The sequence below is a fragment of the Herpailurus yagouaroundi genome, unplaced genomic scaffold, assembly GCF_014898765.1.
Source record: "Herpailurus yagouaroundi ecotype Mexico unplaced genomic scaffold, PumYag 250, whole genome shotgun sequence".
Lineage (NCBI taxonomy): Eukaryota > Metazoa > Chordata > Mammalia > Carnivora > Felidae > Herpailurus > Herpailurus yagouaroundi.
Window position 1 is genome coordinate 12,271,753 of NW_024412467.1, and position 7,210 is coordinate 12,278,962.

Below are 7,210 nucleotides of genomic sequence, written 5' to 3' on the forward strand. Positions count from 1 at the left end.
CGGCCGGCCGGAGCCCAGCCCCGGGGTGTTCCGTTCTGTGCACGGACACGAAACCAGATCCGGAGAGGTGGCGCCGCTTCCCCAGGGCGCGCAGCGTGTGGATGGTGACGCCAGAGGTGAACTCAGGACCTCGCTCTCCCCCAGATTCTGTTGTAACCAAAGACTCCTCGGGCCTCCCACAGAACTGCCTGAGTCTGGTACGCGGCTCCCTGCCTTCGGACATGGGTTATGGAGCCAGCCCATCGAAATTATTTCAGCCAAAGGAGAACCTCTCCTGTTAAAAAGCACACACACACACACACACACACACACACACACACACACACGGAGTTTTGGGGCAAAGCACCCCCCCCAAAAAAGAAGACAACCCAGAAGAATATAGAAATCACCTACGATTCATCCAGAAGTAGCTTCTGTTAATGTTGAGGTGTCTTCGCGTCAATGCCTGCATAGGTATTTTTAGTGGGACACCTGCGATTTTGTAACCTACTCTCTTTTAGCTTAATATTTTGCGAGACTTCCCATAACATTAAAGAGCTCCAACAGCATTGTGTTGGTGGCTACGGAAGAGTCTATCACACAGTTCCGTCATAAATTAGAATCCATGAGATCGTGTTAGACATGATTAGTCTAACCACTTAGACTATCGCTGGTGATGGTATGTTGTTTCTTTATTATTATTACAAACGATGTTATGACTGCTGTGATGAACTTCCGTGGAGGTAATTCTTTGCCCTAATATTGCTTCTTTTCTTTGAATGAATACCTGGAAGAAATTGGGCTAAGTCAGCATTTACAGTTTTGTTAAATAGTGCCAAAATTACCTCCACTGAGGTGTTCTCGGTCTACATTCTCACCCGCAGCATATGAGTGTGCCTGTTTCCAACACTCTTGCCAGCATAAATGGTCATCAGACTCCCACCTTGGTCCACCCGAGGGGTTAAAAAGAACAGCATCACCTGACGCCTTATTTTGCCCTTGAAAGTGGTTAAATCAATTGACAGTCACACCAAGCTGTTCCTAAGTGCCTTTTCTCCATAACCATCATCACACTATTTTTTTTAATTGAGACATTGTTAGGCAGACAAGTACAGAAAATAAAAGAATCGAGCACATCTGTATGCAATGTATTCTTAGTAAAACATCTATCCCTTGCTAGACCCCATACCTGGGCATTTAAGCTGTTTTCCAATTTTTCTCCGGTACAAACAATGTTGCATGAAGCTGGGGATGGTCAAATCCTCTGACCTAGCAATCCCATCGGGTCTTGTCCTCCAAAATACATGTGTCCATTTACACTCTCCTCAGCAGGACTTAGTAAATCATCAGATTTTTTTTTTTTTTTTTTTTTACAATTTCACCAATCTGATGAGTGTGAAATATCAGTTCCTCTTTAATTTACATGGCACTGATTAGAGGAGGGAGGAACAGCTTTTGTTACATTTTGAAGCCATTGTGTTGTCTTGGGGTTTGCTGGTCATACATCATTTGGCCTTTTCCATTTGAGCTGCTTATAAACTCTGGGCCAAATCCTTTCTTGGTTACGTGTATGCCAAATATTTTTTCCAAGCCAAAGGTTTGTTTTGTTTTGTTTTGTTTTTACTTTGTTTCTGATGTCTTTAATGTACAAGAGGGATTTTTAAAAAAATATTTCCATGTAGTCAAATTTATTGGTCTTTTCATTTACGGTTTGTGCTTCTGGTGCTGTGTTGAAGAAATCTCTTCCTACCCTGAGAACATAAACACATTCTCCTTCATTTTCTTTCAAAACTTTTCAAGTTGTGCTTTTTCGTAAGCAAGTCTTTAATCCACTTAAATATGGCTTGATGTAGAGATTTAACTTATTTTTTCCATATGGAGACCTGGTTGTTCAGTGCTGCTTGGTAAAATTCCTTATTTGCCCATTGATTTGAAATAGCATCTCTGTTATATACACATTTCCATATGTGCTTCTATATTCTGTCTCTTTCCGGACTACTGTCACTTTCTAATTACTTAAACTATAGTTAAGTCTCGCTATGGTGGTAGAATAAGGAAGCCATCCTACCTTAATCTTCCTCTTCGTAATTGCCCTGGAATTCTTGGTTCTTTGGTCTGCCTTATACAAATTATAATCGACTTGTGAATCTCAATTCTTTTTTGAATTAAAAAAATTTTTTTAATGTTTATTTATTTTTGACAGGGAGAGAGAGAGAGAGAGAGAGAGAGAGAGAGAGAGAGAGAATGAGTGGGGGAGGGGCAGAGGGAGAGGGAGACACAGAATCTGAAACAGGCTCCTAGCTCCAAGCGGTTAACACAGAGCCCAACGCAGGGCTTGAACTCACGGACAGTGAGATCATGACCTGAGCCAAAGTGGCTGATTGAGCCACCCACACACCCCCTCTTTTGAATTTTAAAAGGAACACATTCAAATTATGTACTGCAGAAAAATGACATCTTTAGAAAGCAACTCTACAAATCCATCAATATTGTTTATCTTTCTGTTTATTTAGGTCTTTAAGAATTTTTTAAATTTCATGCATACAAGTCTTCTCCATTTTTTGGTAGATTTATTCCTAGGTACCTTTATATTTTTGGTCACTATTTTCTAAACTAAAACTTTTTTTAATTGCTCATTACAAGTGAATAAAAACTTACTTTTGTACAGCCAGCAATCTTGTTGAACTTTCTGGTTACTGTTTACAATCTGTTCTTAGATTCCGCATGAAGACACTTTTTCTGGTCGCGAATTATTTAGAGGTTTTTTTTTTCCTCCCCAAATCCCAAGTATGTAGTTTGGTTTTAATTGTTGCTACTGATGTCTAGCAGTCGAGTATGCTCAAGACTGTGGTCTGTATGATTCTTGGAAGCCTCTCAACAAATTTTTGTGGCCTAATATGTGGGCTTTTGGTAAATGTGTCATATGTTCTTGGAAATAATGTGCATTCTCCCTGTGGGTCTCTTTAATCAAGCTTGCTCGTTGTGTGATGGGTCTATCTATATCCATCCTCATTTTTTGTCATCTTAACTTATCAGTTATTGAAAGAGGTGTGTTACAATCCGCCTGTGATGATGAAATTGTTCATTTGTTGTTCTTTTTGCCTCATATAATAACTTGATGCTGTTTTAGGTGACGGCAAGTTATAATTATTTCTTCTCAGTGGATGGTTCCTTTTTAGCTTTATTTAGTGACGTTTTTACCCCTAATATCCCTTTTTTGTTTCAAAGAATTTGCCTCCTCTTATTAGAACCAAACCACTTTCTTTGGGCTGGTATCATGCTGGTATTTTTTTATACTTTTAAGTTCAATATTTCTTTGTCTTTACGTTCTTAATGTCTTTCTTAACGCATATAATTAGATGTTTCTAATCCAGTACAACTGACAATCTGCCTTTCTATTTGAGAGTGTAATTTTAGTTTTTTCTGAATTCTGCTATATTTGAATTTAGTTCAATCATCTTGTTTCATGCTTTAGACTTAACCTGCTTTCCATCTGATTCTTTTTTTCTTGGTTGCATATATTTAACATTGACCAAATTTCTTGTAAATGAAGTCTAAAGTTAACCAATACTGCCACACTTCTCCCCCAAATGCCTAAATGCCCGACCTCTGCCCGTTCACTGCCTGTGACCGGTACCTTCATTCCATCCTGTTTTTCAACGCCCCAGTCTTTTTTATATATTAAATATTCGTTCAGATCTGATATCCTACATCTCACTGCTGCTTTTTAGAGTCATTTTCTTCTGAAGTATATTCTTGAGCAATTCTTGTCCTCCGCTTCTGTTGCAACTTTCTGGGCAATCTGATACTCATTCCTTTGTAGGCAAGGGTTCTTTCATCTACAAATGCGTCTAAAATCTTCCCTTCCTATTTGGTGGTGTTCTCATTATACAATGTTGTATGTACTCGAGAATGTGGCATTATTCAACCTACTAGGTTTGCGGCTTTCATTAGTTCTGGAAAGTTCTCTGTTACTCTCTTGGAATATTGCCTGACTCCCATTTGCTCTATTTCCTTCTGGAACAGGTGATAAGTGTGTCCTAGCCCCTCCCATTACCCATCCACCCCACCCCCGAACCCTTCCCCCCACCCCCCACAGTAAGCTCCTCCCCCACATGCTGCCCGCCCGCGTTTCTCCGTGCAGACCTCTGACTCTTCTTCAAATCGATCTTCCCACCTGCTAGTTATTTATTCAGTGATATGTAATCATCAGTTTAACATATTAAGTTTTAACTTATAATTTTTTAAAAACTTCTGAAGTTAGAGTTGATTTCTGATTTAACTCTAGTCTGGTCTTCTTTGATGGTGTCTTATCCTTTTTTGTCTGTTCTCTTACTTCTTTTGTGCCTCTCATGATTTTAGACATGTTTATTTTATAATCTACCTGATAATTGTATTATCCGAAGTTCTTTCATATTGGTATCTGTTTTGGAGAGCCGACTCTTGATTTTGTATGGATTTTTTTTTTCCATACGTTTTGTGATTTTTAGCGGTAAATCAGTCTCTAGTCGAGACTTCACACAGGGGAATGCCAGAGGGTCTGGGAGGAAGGTGAGGACTCCTAGAGAGATTTTATGTTTGTTTTAACCAGGTGCCCTAAAGGTGCTACCAGCTATGACAGCATTTTATGTTAATTTTTTTTATTTTATTTTTTACTTTTTTACATGTGCATCCAAATTAGTTAGTATATAGTGCAACAATGATTTCAAGTTTTATGTGAATTTTTTTAAGTTTATTTATTTATTTTGAGAGAGAGCATGTTTGTGTGAGCAAGAAAGGGGCAGAGAGAGGGAGAGAGAGAATCCCAAGCAGGCTCCATGCTGTTAGCGCACAGCCCGAGGTGGGACTCAATCCCAGGAACGGTGAGATCATGACCTGAGCCGAAACCAAGAGTCAGCTGCTTAACTGGCTGAGCCACCCAGGCACCCCAGAATTTTATATTAATTTTTTGGTGGGGTGTGTGCTAGACCATTCTACTAGTATGATAACTTTAAATATCATATTCCCGTGAGGACACCTCTATGACTATGAATTTTAAGGAGAGGCTTTTGTTTGAAAAACAAAAAACAAAAGCTACAAGCTTCCTTGTCATTTTGCTGTATGAGTGGACAGTTATTTTCAGTTCATCCTTATTTTGGGGGTGGGGGGGTCTCAGGATTAACTTTCTTACTCTCCTAGGGCCCGGGGGCCTCTTGTGTGCCTGGTGGTCGTTAGAGCCTAAGCTCCTTGACTAGACAGCCAATTCCCAAGTCTGGACAACTGATCTTCCCCACCTGCACCCCCCCTTGTCCTCCACCCCGCACCCCTGCCCCCGAGTCAGCTCATGGGAGTTCATAGCTTTCTTCGTTCTGACCCTCCAGCTTGCCTTTGCTCTCTCGTGGGTAGTTAGACGTCAGCGAGACTTTACTCCTAGGTTCTAGAAATTTGCAAAAGAAATTTTTAATTACACAGAAACCCATATTGCTGAAACCAGAAGTACCCGATCTATCATTTAATAGTCGACAGATGTGACTGCCCAGCGACCACCTCTCAACCCACTGGAGAACCCAAGTATACTTCCTCACTTCCTCTTCCTCCTCTTCTAAACAGCCCCCCTCACACTGAGGTATGAACACATTTCTGAGAAGGCCGTTCCTTCTGCAACGTTCTCGGGCTAACTACCGGCCGCGTCGCGATTAAAACCTGGCGTGTCCCCCAGCGAGTCTCTGAAGTGACACGGATGTGGGAAAAGCCACCTCTCCAAGCGCCAGCTTGGGGTCTTCTCTGAACCAGCGGGAGGAGTTCCCAAGCGGGTTGAGCTCCACTCTGACTGGAAGGAGAAACGAACAGTGAATGCAACGTGCTTCCTGTCGCCCTGAAACCCCCGGCTGCCACCCGGACGTCCTTCTGTTCTGTACTTTCAAAAAGAGAAGACCCCTAGATCACTAGAAAACGCTGTGGTTACACACGCTCGCTGTCCTTGGCAGACATCTGTTAACCTTGGGCGAAGACGCGGAAGATAACCAGTGCCCTTGTCACTCCTGCGGACCCTCAGGCCCTCCTTTATTATTAGGGCTTACGTCAGGGGATTCTGTCCCAACTACCCTGTTATTTTACTTTTCTCAGAGAGCATGCCAGGAAAAGCACGTCACACCTCTGGGGCTCCGACATTTGAGAACCTCTTCGGGGACTGGAGACTGGGAGGAGAAAGTTCTGGAAGGTTCCATCAGGTCTTCTCACCTACCGCTCCCAGGGCAGGGATCCCGGGAGTGGGGAAGGGCCTGGAGAGGAGGAAATTTGAGTTCCCTGCTGAACATTTACTAAGCAGGATGGAAGTTGTGCATATGAAAGATTGTTCTCGAGAGGCTCACGCGGGAGGACACTGCCTCTCCAGGTGGACCTTGCTTTGTCTCTCGATTCTACACGATTTCTCTCTGGAAGTCTGAGGCTGGCAGGGTGTGGCGTAAGGGGGTCGAGGGCAGCTCTACAGGGAGGGCAGGAGCCAGCGAGGAGTGCATCAGGAAACCAGAGATGGGATAAGGAGAAAAGGGAAATGAGAGGAAGGCTTGCCCTTTAAGGAAAAGGCCTGCGGGAGGGGCCAGGGAACACTTTGGGGGATGGCCTTCAGGCACGTGTCAAATGCTGAGCACATCACAAATTTGCAAAAGATGCCTGGAGACTGACCACCATTAGCTCTTCCGGTGCCTGCTGCTGGTTGATGGGGGGCAAAACCCCGGCTTCATACCCTGTGCACCCATCTGTCTCTCTAGTCTCTCACCCTCGGGTTGTCAGACCTGGTAGATGAGGAAGCCCTACAAAAAGGGAAGACGGGGTTCCCCGTTGCCCCAAGGGTGCCTTCCGAACCTCCTTTCCAGGGAAGGGTTGTCGAGAGAAAAGAATACACTGGAAAGAATTCTGCCAATAAACTTACCACAGCAGCTACCAATTGTTGAGCCCTAGCAAGAGTCAGGGTCAAGAGTCCTCTTCTGAACCCGAGCCCCCAAGGCCGCCCCATGTGGAGAGCTCCTTGCTGCTGGCCCGACGTCCCTCCCACAGTCCTTCCCTCAAGCCGAAAGGACCTTCGCGCTCACCCTCCATGACTCATGCTTCTCCCAACACGGGCACCTGTGCCCTTCTCCCCACTACTGGGTGGGGGGATTGGTTTAAGAACCACAGAGAGGCTGAGAGGGAAGCCCGAAGGGTGGCTATGTAAATTATATCTCTCAATAAAATTCCCCCATTAGGTTTTTCC

At 43.5% G+C, this 7,210-nt stretch overlaps 1 long non-coding RNA gene across 1 annotated transcript; it reads right to left on the minus strand.

Moving 5' to 3' along the window:
- Positions 1 to 5,389: 5,389 nt before the first annotated feature.
- On the minus strand, positions 5,390 to 6,615 carry LOC121020606 (uncharacterized). The gene is made up of 2 exons (XR_005786222.1): positions 6,076 to 6,615; positions 5,390 to 5,788 (listed from the first exon to the last, which is right to left on the minus strand). It is a non-coding gene; the product is annotated as an uncharacterized LOC121020606 (long non-coding RNA).
- Between the last annotated feature and the right edge of the window lie 595 nt (positions 6,616 to 7,210).